This window comes from Anabrus simplex, chromosome 2, assembly GCF_040414725.1.
Source record: "Anabrus simplex isolate iqAnaSimp1 chromosome 2, ASM4041472v1, whole genome shotgun sequence".
In the NCBI taxonomy this organism is placed as follows: domain Eukaryota; kingdom Metazoa; phylum Arthropoda; class Insecta; order Orthoptera; family Tettigoniidae; genus Anabrus; species Anabrus simplex.
The window spans coordinates 473,663,739-473,679,491 of record NC_090266.1 but is presented as its reverse complement, the minus strand read 5'-3'; positions in this window follow the sequence as shown (position 1 = coordinate 473,679,491).

Sequence of the window (15,753 nt, the reverse complement as noted above, 5' to 3'; positions counted from 1 at the left end):
CAATTGAGGAGCTATCTGAAGCTGACATGGCGGCACTGGTCGAGAGATCCAAGAATAACGGCCAAGAGGATTCGTCGTGCTGACAACACGACACCTCATAATCTGCAGGCCTTCGGGCTGAGCAGCGGAAGCTTTGTAGGAATGATCATAATGCCAGTATTGGCAACAATAAATATAAAACAATGTTTAATATGAAACAACAAGAACATCATCTGGCCCACCCTAAAATTTTAGTCAGGAGCCACCCATGCTACTAATTAAGGAGAATGTGATAGTCTTTGAAATGCTCGATGCACACACACATTCCATACTTCACGCTGCCATGTCGCCACTTACATTTTCTTCTTCTCCAAACAGACTGTGTGATGTTTTGCTGTCTTAGCTCTTTCGGCAGCTGTTGGTGTGACCCTCATGGGGAAGTATCTGTCTTCCTTTTGTATTTTGTAGATATCACGACGAGCCTGAGGTATCAAGGAAATTCTATTCTTATCCTGAACACATTCCATTGCATTACACGCCATTTTGAGTCCACACTTGCAGTTCGTTTACGAATGTGGAAAGGTTAATAACTACAATTAAATTTAAAATAAATGTTTCAATACTGGCAGGCTGCAGTGATGAAGTAGAACGAACGCACTAAAGAATGGAAACTGAAATTATGAATGAATGAATTAATGAAAAGAAGGAAATATTCGGAGTACGATATAGACATTTCCACCTAGTGAAAGTGAAGTAACTGATAAGTTGACGTCAGTAAAATAATAATAGTATTAATAATAATAATAATAATAATAATAATAATAATAATAATAATAATAATAATAATAATAATAATAATAATAATAATAACAGCTGTATAACCTCAGCTAGTGGGTTACATGACTTCTGAAATAGTGTAATTACAGCGGCCTGTGTACTAATTTCGACTGTTCCAGTTTTCTGCCATTTAGCAACGAAGCGGAATTTTATTGAAGAGTTCCTATGACTGAGTTAGTTTTGTCAAGTGGAGACAGTGTGCAGCATGCCAACAGCTAAAACATAGAATGTCTAGATTTGAAATTGCCTTTCTAAAGTGGAATACCTCTACAGGCATCGAACCGAAAACTTAGGATCATGAATCGCACACTCTGCCTCCGATCCACTCTTGACATCTTGCATAGTTCGTGATATCCTTGTGAAATGGGCGATGAAAAAAAGGGGAAATGAGGTCAAGAAATATGTAGCTGTCGCAAGAAATACCTGGAACTCTAACTGAAAATCACAGTGATAATACAGGCCTATATTTTCCAGTACATTCTTTCTGGAAACATTTCCGGAGTCCATAGCCTATCAATGGCAGTTGGATCGTAGGGTACATTGTCACTCAAGTAGAACACGATATATTTGAGCATTACTCTCTCTGCTTGCATTTTTCAAAGACTGTAGCTACTTCCCTCTGCCGACAACCCTCAAAGAGCGGAGCCCCTCCCGTCCCTGAGGAGATTAGCTTTAGACGTACGGCCAGTTGGTGAGATATAGCTTCACTTACGCTTACAAGCTTGAGGAAAATATTCAGAGGAACGGAATTCTTGTATATAAACGGAATTAAGGAAGGGCACATGTAGAATATTTTAACCTTCAGTTCTCTCGCACTTGACAGTCTCTTGACATCCTACTTAGTTCGTGATATCCTTGTGAAATGGCCGAGGAAAAAAGGAAAAATGAGGGCAAGAAAGATGTAGTATGCACTGTTTTGTGAAATGACGAGGAAAAAATGGGAAATGAGGACAAGAAAGATGTAGTATGCACTGCGGGCGCAGGCTATTCGTCTCAAAAGTAAAGGTAGCATATAAGCAGACACAGGGTGACTGGCTGGTAAAAGAGGTGATTGACAACCTGCGGATAACTGTAATGAAATTTAAAAACATTGCTAAAACCTTTGTTCTGTTCATAAGATATTTCATGATTGGTGGTGGTCGATTAATCTTAGAGAGTAGCTGACAAAAATGTATTTTAATATTGAACGAGAGTACACACCTGTTGTGTTCCCAAAATTGCTTGATTAACCAAGCGAGTTGGCCGTGCGGTTAAGGTCGCGAAGTTATCAGCATGCATTTGGGTGATAGTGGGTTCGAATCCCCCGGACGGAAGCACGTAAAATGATATTCATTGGTTTCCCGTTTTCACAACAGAAGGCCACGGCCACTATCTTCCCAATCCTAGCCCTTTTCCATCCTCCCGTCGCTGAAAACCTTCGCTGTGTTAGTGCGACTTTAATCAAGTAGTAGTAGAATTTCTTGATAGTCGACCACAGACTCCGCTGCTAGTCCTGTACAGTTTCACATCTTTTGTTTAATTTTCTAATCTATCCCTTTACAACACAATCACTCGCTAGAGATTCCTCATACATACCATAATGTTGTCGATGTATGACTGCCATTTTTACATTCATTGTAGTAAAATAAATAGATCATTCGCATATTTTCGTTTGAGGGAAGTTTGTTTCCCTTCAGAGTATTAAATACACAGAATAATGCATCAATTGATGTGACTTTCTTAAAATAACTTGTGTATAATCAGAACGTACGCAGCCAGTAGTTTGGGGAATGCGTTATCATTGTTGAAAATGTTATACGAGGTTAACGAGTATCTTGATCTAAAGGGAAATATCGAAGTAAAGAAAGCCTAATTTGCAGGTGTCATCACTTCTCTCCCAGTTAGCTTGTCTAAATATAACTTTAACCTTCAGGTACTCACTACATATGCTTAAACCTGTTCGTTATTTCAGTCCACAATATAAAAAAAGTTTTCAACTTAGAGCACAAAAAAATGTATATCATAGCCTCATTACCTAACGGAGAAAAGGAACAGGAGGCTATTAGAGTAACGTTACTGCTCTTGCCATGTATATGAGTAGCATTAAAATAGCATCAGGCAGAAAATTAATAATAATAATAATAATAATAATAATAATAATAATAATAATAATAATAATAATAATAATAATAATAATAATAAAATTTGCTTTATATTCCACAAACTAATTTTACAGTTTTCGGAGACGCCGAGGTGCCAGAATTTAGTCCCGCAGGAGTTCTTTTACGAATCAGTAAATCTACCGACATGAGGCTGACGTATTCGATCACGTTCAAATACCACCGGACTGAGCTAGGATCTAACCTGCCACGTTGGGGTCAGAAGGCCAGAGCCTCAATTGCATGAGCCACTCAGCCCGGCGGGAAGTTAATCAATCCCGTTTACCACCTATATTTAATTTCTTCCTTAACGTGTATTATTTGAAGTGTCTCACTCCACATAATCTCGTTGGCTAAACGGTCAGCGTACTGGCCTTCGGTTCAGAGGGTTCCGGGTTCGATTCCCAGCCGAGTCGGGGATTTTAACCTTAATTAGTTAATTCCAATGGCACGGGGGCTGGGTGTATGTGTTGTCTTCATCATCATTTCATCCTCATCACGACGCGCAGGTCGCCTACGGGAGTCAAATAGAAAGACCTGCACCTGGCGAGCCAAACCCGTCCTGGGATATCCCGGCACTAAAAAAGCCATACGACATTTAATTTTTAACTACACATAATTAAAGTTGATTCTGGTATATCATTGCGTAGGAAATGAAGTAATATTTTATTAAAGATTTGTCATTAATATTTTTTAAATGAATGACGAAGGAGTGTTTTTATTTGCAACTGCATGTAGGCTACTGCTGTTTTGATCAGGTATACTATTTATTATTCAGATCAGGTGTGATTATCGTACAGCAGATAATATGGTACTCGCATATGGCATAGTTCTTTTCCGAATTTGGAGACTGTGTCTCAGGCGGCTACAGATGGTTCAATCGTAGTACTCAGACGTATATCCATATCCTAGAATCCTGCGTCCTAGCACTATGAAGTCCCTAATGTAGACACTAACTGATCGCCAATGTATAATTGAGACAAGCTCTGTGTAGTGATTGCTTATTTAAAGGAAAACAACTAAATTAACAGCTGGATCATTACCTGGTGCACGACGTAGACTTTATAAACTACACAACTTAAAATACTAAACCACGTGTGCTATCATCACTCTGCTGTTACTCGCTTTCACTTTCTGCTTTTAGATCTTTTCATGTTGCCGAATTGTACCGCATCCTGTCTTAAATTCGGCCTAGTTCAGGGTAGAAGCGCGTGGAATGTCCGGATGTGGGCAATAAAATCTCTACTTACTATAATACACTAAGGTATATGGACGGGAAGTACGTACATATAAAATTAGTGAATGAGAACGCAGGCAACCGAGTATGATAGATTTATTTAACTAAAACATGAATAAAAATCGTACTATTTAAATAAGAATTTATCAAACAAAGCGAAGAGCCGACCATGATATTGGTCACAGAAAGCGATACACAAATTTACATAAATTAACATTTTTAACGAACTTTTACAAATTAGAAAACGAGTAACGTACCCCAGAAATATTAAACCTGTTACATGGAATGTGAATGGGTTAGGCTGTTTCATTATCTTGACTGTCTCGTGAAGTCCCTAGTCCTTTGCCCGAAGCCTCGATCTATAACCGTTCATAAGATGCGAAAATAATATCCGACACACTAGTAATTGGCCTAATTTACATATGTACATTCCGATCACTCGGACACCAATATATAAAAAACTTGTTCAGGATGCGTCTAAATTACTTATCCAAAAAAAAAAAAACAGATTCTATCATATGGGTCTGTTCCCATAAGCAACAGATAACGACAGAATCTTGCTTCCCAAAATTAGCAATCGGGCCAAGGTCTCCCCATTAATCAACAAAGTACAGCATGAAACACAGACAAAATACACTATACACAACAATAAGGCTCCGGTGGTCGATCCCAGTATACTCAGGCTCCGAAGATTCCTGTCTCACATAGACGCAGCATTACAGCATACCTCGATACGACAGGGGATATCAGCTGGATAGCAACAAACATTTAAATAATTGGGGTTTATGGCTGCCCTTTTATGGAAATAACGGTATTCATTGTAAAGACTTTCACTCACTAGACTCAGCCCTCAGCCTACAGCTGACGCGGGGATTTCTCCCTACCTGGGAACAATTATCTCGTCGGGGCTTGGCCCGATCTTATTGGTGCTAATAACGGCACAGAATTCTGACTGAAAAATATAGCTCTCAGCCCGCACATTTTCTCGCATAAAAACAGGCTGGCTTATCAATTCGTATATATTATGGCTCCAGAAAAGCACCATGGCCTTCATAGCATTTCTCTCACCATTTTAGCCCTGTAAACGTCTCACGGCAATTCTAGCCTCACAAATAAAGGATCCTTGGTTCACTGACCGTCCATTCCTGAATTTGCCTGCCACCAAATATGAAGACCTTTTCTATGTTCGACGTTGGAAGGTCCCCCGTCACATCTCCTTGCAGCTGATGATTTATGTGTCATGCATAGAAACATCCTGGCCTGTGCTGTCTGTAGTCCAATCCGTTTAATATCGCGACGCTGATGGTGCGCAGCGCATTAGGTATTATGCCGAATCTGCCCAACAACTCTATCAAAATTCAACTCATACAGGAATAAACCACTAATAACTAATGCACACACCTATATCTAACCTAATCTGTCCCTTGTTCCCACTTAGCTCGGGCCTTAATACTGCATAGAGCCCTGAACGTATTTAATTTTACTAAAACTGAGCAAAGCAAATGCCGCACTGGCTTACTTTTGCCAATTAATTAACTTGTTCAAGAAGGCCTAAACTAGTGCAACAAATATTACTTCACATGCTTACAGAACAAAGGGACTTAACTTAGCAGCCATATCTCCATCAGCGATGAATCACATGACCGCTATGTCATGCGTGCCTAGCCACGATGACGGCACACAGCACAGGGATGAAGGTCCACAGCTCGACTCCTGGGTACATCATGGTTGTCGTATGCTTGATCCTGGTCGTGTCTGGAATTGTGGAGTAACTTCAGAACATATACTTTACAACTTAACGTGACCGTACACGCGACTACAAACTTAGTGTTTGGCTACTATTAAGTTCCAGCCAGAGATGAGTCCCATCTGTGCGGCACTAATTACGGGAATCAGCCCGATTGTAATCAGTCCTTGACATCGTTTATATCTTTCACGGCAAGCACACGTTATTACCACGATCGACGTACACGTTATAAATATTTATAATACTACTTACATCGTCACTAGCTCTTGTGAGCTAACTCACGGCGATTCTACATTAGTTCGACAACAGTTTCACAAATAAATATGTCTAATATACTTTCGAATTACGCCACACCGCACTTGACGTTTAAAACAGCGGGTTAATATTACAAAGAGACATTGAGTGTGGGACTGACTCGATGAGCGAATGTCAAGTGAGGCACAAGTGAGTCAACGAAAGAGAATCAACTGAGAGCGAAGCACATGTTAGGGTACTTCTTTTCTTGCGGCAGATTATATAGTCTCAAGGGGACGCTGGCCTCGAGGTAAACCCCGTCTAACAAGCCGTTTACCAAGCTCGATAGCTGAAGTCGCTTGAGTGCGGCCAGTATCCAGTATTTGGGAGGTAGTGGGTTCGAAACCCACTGGCGGCAGTCCTGAAGATGGTTTACCGTGGTTTCCCATTTTCACACCAGGCAAATGCTGGGACTGTACCTAAATTAAAGCCATGACCGTTTCCTTCCCACTCCTAGCCCTTTACTATCCTATCGTCCTATCTGTGTCGGTGCGACGTAAAGCCAATTGTAAAAAATAGCCGTTTCCCTTTGTAACAGCCTTCCAGATGTCAACTGCCGCTGATGTAAATACGCACCTCTCTCAATCCAGAAAAAGTAAGTAATGTTATGGACTCCTGGCCCTCTATAATTCTGATCCCAATTATGTGCGGTATCAGATCTATGGAATTTAGCATAGTGGCGGATTTATTAATTTAAATTCAGATTATTCCAGCCCTGGGAAAGATAAGTTTGTTAACCATTGACAATTATTCTGTAGATCTCCTCGTTTAAATCTCACCTCCTGCAGGTTGCTGCGCTTGGGCTTGGTGGCGTAGTAGGGGTCTACATGAATGAAATCACGGCTTGCGGCTCACTTCCAACTCGAGGAATTCGTTCCTTCCGGAGCAATACCGAGTTCCCAGGGCCTATGGCATGGCCATCCAGGGTTCCTTCCTTCACTCACCGCAACTCCATGGCGCGCTAAATAAAAAAATACCATAGTGTTATTATAATCAAACTGTAGCATATTATAATATGATTTCCATGAATCAATAGTTCACCAATTTTACTTCGTAAACGAACGATTGGTGCTGAATACTATGACCAAACATCACTTTCTCATAAATATCTGTGAAATTAAAAAGGGCGTGGAAATCTAAGCAAAAGTGCCTTAAAGAATGATTACTATGTACTGGTATTAGTATATATCGTCGCTGATGTGCCAAAACAGCGAATGTGACAATGCACTTTCCAATACATTTCCATTAAGACTGGCCACTCCTCCCAGCCACATACTGATATGCAGTCCATCGAAACAAGGATCATTCAGTTCATTTTCCCATTCGCGTGTGTACAGGAAAAGAATATTCCTGTACCATACTGTGGGAATGTATTTTTGGGTGACATATTTACCCACTCCTAGAGTATGACATATTTGCTGTGTAGACTTGTACTACAGAAATACGTGCATAAACTACCATGGCACAGCGCGACGCATTCAAGAAAATGTCAGCAGGGGGACGTGAATCAGTAACTTCCTTCCCAACCACCACAGCACAGCGCGACGATCTCTGAGTCCAGTTAGTGTGGGGCCGTAGATAGTATGGTCGTGACATCTACGTGACTTCGAAAAATTTCTTAGCTCACTGTCGAAGGCAAACCTTCGCATGCTCTGATTAAGGAAATTTGGCAGAAAGCTCTGCTTTGTCAAATATATAAGTGGCTTTAATCCAGTTTGCACATTTATTTCTTTATTTTAATTCAATGAGCCACGAAAACCTACGTTCATTAAAGTGTAAATTTTATTTACAGAAATAATTAAGCCCTGACCTGCATTATATGAAGAAATATCTTTGTTTTTCATTCTTGTAAAGTTTCCAAATGTGAGATGAAACTTTCTTTGAAGGCAGGCTTCAATATTGTAGACAGTCGTATTTGTTGCGCGTAGTGAAGTACGGAACGTACGGAGAGGCAAGGCGAAGCTGGCTGTGAGCGCTGACATGTACCGACACATTCTGCACTATTCAGGGTTCACACCGCGAATTTGGAGACCTCCATCTCCCCCCTCCCCCTTAAAATGGATTAGCAGAAAATCTGATCCCCAATACCTGTTACAGCTTAAAATAACTTCCACGAATATGTAAAATTATAATCGAAGTTCGCCGTCCGACTTTGTACCGTTTCTTCGTGAGAGGTGTGTGTATGTACGTACTTATGCTTACTTTCCTGTCTTTTACCGAGGGAGTTGGCCGTGCGGTTAGGGGCGCGCAGCTTTGAGCTGGCATTCGGGAGAGAGTGGGTTCGAACCCCACTGTCAGCAACCCTGAAGTTGATTGATTTTCCGTGCTTTCCCGTGGCTTCCTACTCACACACCAAGCAAATGCTGGAGATGTATCTTAATTAAAGCCTCGATGGATTCCTTTCCACTGTTAGTCCTTTCCTACTGAGTCGCCGCCGTAAGACCTACCTGTGTCGGTACGACGTAAAGTAAATTGTAAAAAAAAAAGAAATCTGATTGTTTTTTTGTCCTCAGTCCGAAGGTTTGTTGGCTCCCAATAGTTCTAATATCTGCTGCCATAGATTCAGACGGTACCAGTACCTACCACTCTGCGAGGTCTACTAGCCCTGTTAAGCAATCTTTCATGACATTTATCACAGATACTGCCTACATAAGAGAGAGAAGGTTTATAGGTTTTACTTTCATATTAGTCAGAGACAGAATGATGAGAATAACAAACTAATTCTAGTCCATAGCAGAAGATCTAGTGCACTGTAAACACTAAAATTTACCAAAGACGGATTTGGGTTTTAATGAAAAATACAGTCGAACGTATTATCGCATCTCGTAGTGACGATGTGGTTCAAAAAAGTACAACTGTACAAAAGTCAACCGTATAAAAGTACAAAAGTACAACAATCAACCAATCACACTAGCGTTCAGTCAACAATCAATCACTCAGTCTCTACGAATTTAAAGAAGTTGGATACTTATCGAACAACTACCTTGGTAAATTATTTCCATCCCTAATTCCTCTTTATATAAAGGAATAGTTGCCTCAGTTCTTCGTTTTGAATTTTAACTTTACCTTCATATTATGATATTTTCTACTTTTCAAAACTCCTTTCATGCTTACAGTAATCCTATTTACGTACTAACATCATTCCATGCTACCTCTCCATTGATACCTCAGACCACACCGCTTAGTCAAGCAGCTCGTATCCTTACTCCAATTCTTTCCTGCCTAAAAAAAGTCTGCAACATTTTTGTAAGACCATTCCTTTATTAAAATAGCCGGGAACGAATAGTGCTGTTTTCCTACGCATCTTTTCAAGTTTTCAAACCCAGCAACCATGAGGAGTATGCCATGCACTTGAGCAATACTCTAATAGAAGTCTTACCAGTGACCCTTTATTTTTTGTATCCTTAGCTACTATAGTCCCGAACCAGAAGAATTATCTACACAAAGTTAAAATCCTCGATTCTCCAGGGAATCGAAGCCGGGGCCTCAGAACTGAAGGCCAGTACGCTAAAAATTCAAGCAAGAAGCGAACCATAAAGACCTTTGCTATTATTATTAACATTCTTCATATTGTCTATTGATATTCTAACATTTTAAAAAATAGGGGAATTGGGTGTGCAAGCTTTAGTATTCGTTTACTATTCAGAGAACGTTAATCTTACACGATTCGGAGCATAATCTGAGACTGTCGAATAAAACTGTGTACCTATTCATTGTCAAATGATACTCTCAGAGAAGAAATGCTTGTTAAAACAAGTCTTATCATAAAATTGCAATTTCTAGGTGATCTATTCAGAACTGAAAACACTCTTAATATATAAATAGACTACGCTAATATGTTGAAACTATTGAAATTGTACCAATCTTAGCGATACGAAAAAATTTCTTAGCTCCAGTAAGCAGTAAGAGGAATTATTAAACTCTTCTATCTCAGAGCCTTAAGTCACAATTCATTGGAGGGAAGTGTTATCGATAAATAACGTTGTTGTATCACAGAAGAAGATATGTCATCTACGTACGGTAACATGCACCAGAATGCTTGTGTTCGCATTACTCTATCGGAAGTATGTTTTATTAGCTCGTGGAGAAAAGAAAGGCGGAAGAAAGCAACTAGTTACAGTTTTCGCCACTTTTCATCACCATATAAGTAACTTCGACAAGAAGAAACTTCTCAATTCGTTCGCAATTAGGAGCTGAAGCTGAGATTCTCCTTAATGCTAAGTCTAAAAAGCAATTATATTGACTCACTTCCCAGACTTTTCAGTATCCCTTCATATTTTATCTCCTAACCGTTTTTCTTTGTTACTTCAAAACACTACAACTGTTTTCAACTACCATCAATAAAATATTGAATTTGAAAAACAGTGCTTAATGTATCGTGAACGAGTACAATAAGAATGTGATCAGCAATAATCGTACCTTTTAAGATCAAAATGAACAATGAACACACGATTTAACAAGTGTGCTGTGATATACAAGGAATACAATAAAATTTGGACTGAATGAAGACAGAAATCATGCTATGCAGTTATATTTCTCTATCTTATTTTCTATTTAATACCACAATTGAAGTGTGATTCGTAACGTAGGTTCCCCTAAAGCTTAGAGGTCAGGTATGTTTAGCTAGTTATGTAATGCTCCTGATATTAATTTTTGAGGAAAGGTATGTTTAATATATTTAACGAGTTTCAATACTTACCTCAAATTGAAACAAAAACACTTTATCATTATACAGGATGGTCGGAATCAATGTGAGCCTGGTAATTGAGCGTTAAATGGTTGGTCATACTGATAAATAATTTTAATATACTTTTCGATTTTTCGCGCCATTTTCATTTTATCATCTGTGGAAGTTAGCCAATCAGATTACTTCGCTGGTAAATTCAAATGGGTTTTGGAAAACGATGTTGCTAAATCTACATCTATCTTCATTCGATATGTTTTTCTTTTTTGCTAGTGGTTTTGTATTGCACTAACACATCAAATGTTTTCGGCAAGAGAAAGATGAGAAATAACTAGACCTGGGAAGGAAGCGGCCGTGGCTTTAATTAAAGTAGCCCTACAGCCCCATAAGCTGGCTGGTGTGAAACGGGATACCCCGGAAACCCATCTTTTTTTTCTATTTGCTTTACGTCGCACCGACACAGATAGGTCTTATGGCGACGATGGGATAGGAAAGGCCTAGGAATTGGAAGGAAGCGGCCGTGGCCTTAATTAAGGTACAGCCCCGGCATTTGCCTGGTGTGAAAATGGGAAACCACGGAAAACCATCTTCAGGGCTGCCGACAGTGGGGCTCGAACCCACTATCTCCCGATTACTGGATACTGGCCACACTTAAGCGACTGCAGCTATCGAGCTCGGTGAAACCCATCTTTAGCGCTGCTGACGTGTGATTCGAACCCACAATCTCCCGAATGCAAGGTAACATCTAAGCGACCCTAACGGCGTGGTGAAAATGTTTTGAATAGAAGTGGGTTTCTCTTCTTCTTTCCTTAGTATATATATTACTACACTCAGTACTTTCCGTCGTCGTCTTCTTATTGTGCGGCTAGATTAAGTCTAACTTCCCGTTCAGTGGCCCCTTGCACGACAGGAAAAATCTATCCCATCTTTTCTATTCTATTTTATTCTATGCTACTTTATAGATGTGATTTTGCACTAGAAACGCAAAATTGTGAGGTCAACGTTCACTAACTTATACCTAAATAAACATCGGAAGTGTTCCAACGTACAAGCACGGCAGGAGATCTTGATGTCTGAACGTATCCGATCAACTTAGTCTATCATGGTGAACGATGACCCTCAAATGTACGTAGTAACCAAGTACGTGGTCCTAGTAGTTGGGATGGTAGTCATTGAGGAGGGCCAACGTTTTTACCAGGTATCTTAAGAGTCGTTGCCCGACAGACCGGCTCAGACGGTTAAGACCCCAGATTTCTGAGCTGAAATTGGTAGGTTCGATCCTGGCTCAATCCGATGGTGTTTGAAGGGACTCAGTCCAGTGTCGGTAGATTTATTGACTCACACAGCTTTCCAAGTTAGTACTTCCACAGACGGATTCATTCTGATAGTCGTCAATCATCAATCATCTTCACGGTCTCCATTGTGACCGAAGAGACTTTTCGTACTTGCCTACCCCACAGCTGTACTTACTAGTACGTTTGTGCAGTGAAAGGTGGAGTTAGAAGTAGTGTAATTTCTATAATTATACGTTACAGCACCTCTTAAGAATTCTATGCAAAATAAGTAGGAGTAAAAACGATGATGATAGAGTATTGACAAATCACTTGTATGCCGGTGAAACGAATTGAAGCAAATTCATGGCAAGAAAATGGGTAAATTATATGAGACACAGAACGGAGCGAAAATGAGGAATATTATTTTGATGTTTGAACAAATAATGGGATTTCTCTCCGGCTACATGGCTGAATACGCTGGGTGTTTGGCAGTGGTAAATAACTCGACTCCCTAAGGGAGCCAGTGGCTTCGCGGGGATGACCTCCTTTAGGTGGGGTGACGGCAACCTAAGTGGATGGAATAAGATTGGAAGGCATCAAGCTCTTTCTCTGGTCAAAGGGTAAGTAGAACGGAGGAGGAATTGTTCAGTATTCAGCTCCCAACGGCAGTGGAGGCGGAGGTCATGCCAGATGGACTGACTCTGAAGGCACATCTCAACTATATTTTGAGTCTGCGGAAGTCCGTTGCAGTCCGACTCTCAGCCAAGCGTTCGTACTGAACACATCACGGAGAGATAAGCCGCCGAGCTAGCACCCTGTCAACCAGCTAGCTCGCCACCGTCTACCGCCAAACAACTACTCCGCTGTAAGCCTACTTGATAATACCACGCCCAGCCGTCAGTAGTGCATTCGAGGAGCGCGCTGAACCTCCAGCTAGCCGTCGCGAGCTCTCAGCTCGCACCCCGCAGCCATCCGTATTAGCCTACCAGCCAATCACAGGGCAGGCCCCCGTCTGCGAGCCAATCCCAGGGCAGGCGCCGAGAAGAAAGCAAATTTGTCTAGTTCCCAGGGTGGTTATCAGTTCGTATCTTGTAGCGGCGCGATCCGATTGAACTACAATTGATACGACTGGTACCCACTGTGTACGCCAAATTAGCCGCCGGTCCTCTACGGAGTTTGACCACTTCTAGTGCTTCAATCGCACCCAAGAAATCCCCCCTTCCTACCTAAGCTATAAAATTTGCAAATCTAGGAGAGGGACTACCCTGGTGGAAATCGATTAGCATGGACAACTGCAGCCTAGACAAGCAATAAATCCAATTACCCGCCCCTCAACCAACCAACGGCCTAATCATGGATTCTTACACCTCCAGAGTCAAAGCCAGCATCCCAAGCAGCCCATATTCTCCTCATCAAACATCACAGCAAGAAGCAGAAGCCGAATGCAACTACGAAACACCCTATCACTACGTCCGCTTTAACTCACCTTTCCCAACCTCAGCCTATAATGCAGTATACTGCTCGTCACTCTCCACAAAACAACGTGCACCCACGACGACGCTCCCATCCCTCAAGTCAGAAAAACCGCATTGAGAGCCCTCTGGCCTCTCCTAAAAGAACATATTGCCATTATAGAAGAAACACACAATAACCAACTAAAGATCACCTCTATCCGTAATAAGTACATCCACATTATCAAATTCGTCATTGATAAACCCGGCCTTCCTTATCCCACGTTAATCAACCCACAAATCTACGATATGAAACTCCATTGTCCCTACCCTCCAACTACTGACCCCGATCCAGAAACTCAAACCACACAAACTGAAACAGATCCACCACCCACCAGAACAACAGAAGCTCAAACAAACCCACTCCCCCCACCATCTTCCCCACCGCTCCCAACATCAGTTACCCAGTCCACACAAGCCCAGCCCAAACAAATCCCCCACCCATACAAACAGACACCGGATCTGGGTCTGATGACCGTATACCGGGCACACAGAACAATACCACACCGACTAGGAGCAGGCGTAAAAAAACCTGCCCCTAAGCCTACTACACCCTCCAAAGCAGTCACCCTGGCACGAACCCACTCACATTCACATTCCTCCCTACCCATACAATGCTTTAGTTGCCTGAAGCTAAACCATACTGCAGCAGCTCAGGACTCACCCGCTGCAATAGGTGTGGTAGTCCTCACCGCCACACAGGCCTCAGGACCAGGCGAAGTGCGCCAAATTCCAAGGCAGCAATGCTGCTTCGTTTCCTGGCTGCTCTTTTACCAAACAGGCAATTAGAACCCACTACAGGCACACACAACACCTAAGCACATACACAAATCCTCCCCACTCTTCAAACTCAAAATCCCACCATTGAACCCCACCCCTCTCACAACCCCCGTCCCACCAGCCCAGCCAAGTCACTTCCAACCTCCTCCACATACTTCTAAAGCTACTTTCACCCGAAATCTCACCCCTACTACCCACCATGCCAAGTAGACAGCTTATCCCGCATTAACCCATACCACCAAGTAATAACCCCGCAAAGAAATCCAAATCCAAAGTTCTCACTTCCTACTGCCATGTAACGTCTTCTAAAAGCACTAGAAGCACAGGTTCTCGGAGACGAGGAGGGTGTACTATCATAACATACGCTGCTAATTAAAACGATGCTGCCTTCAGAATGTAACTTCTGCACACTCACATTTACCGTAAACGTGTCATACGTAATATGACAGTCACTGCGAAACAACTCGGTACAGTCTGGTTGCGCTGCCTAGGAAATATTGGGCGTGGTCAATACATGGATGGGCGACAACACAGGGCTATCACAACCGACACCCAATGTACACTGTGCTAGCCATTATAATAAACGCTCGGAGTTCCTGGTCACATTAACTCAAATTTTAAATCGCACTTAACCCTGACAGTAACGCCATACGTTTTTCTGGCGTGTTGTGCGAATGAATGCCATCTATTCCTCTTAAGGAGGGGAGAGTTATCCCCTCCACCACCTCTATTCCTTGTTCTTTCCATCTGGTAACTTTAATGTAACTTTAAATAAATAGGCTTTGAGTAACACATCTTCGAAACGTGTGGTGTAACTAAAGCGATATTTATAGACGTGTTACTGTCAGTGTTAACGTAAAATCACATCATTGTCAAACATCATCATAAATATCTTAAAACATAAATACATGAAATCATATACAAAATTCACCATATAAAGATCGACAGGGGAGCGCAATTAAGCGCACATGTATCGATACGTTACAAACCACCTATCTCTTAGAAGACAGGTGAATCATACGGATTACCACGGCGTTGCAGTTCAAATGTTCAACCCTTCGTGTCTCACTTCATGTGTGCCGCATGACTTGACTGATATCATAGTGTATGGTATTTCACTTAAACAAATTCACGCCATTTATACTTTTCCTGCTATCATCATTCGCAATTTGTTGTTCAATGGCGATGGGATAAGGGCGGTAGGAGCGGGTTTCAGGTGAATCTGTGAGCTACTAGTCTGGATCTCCACGTTGGTGGCAGACGTGTGATAGT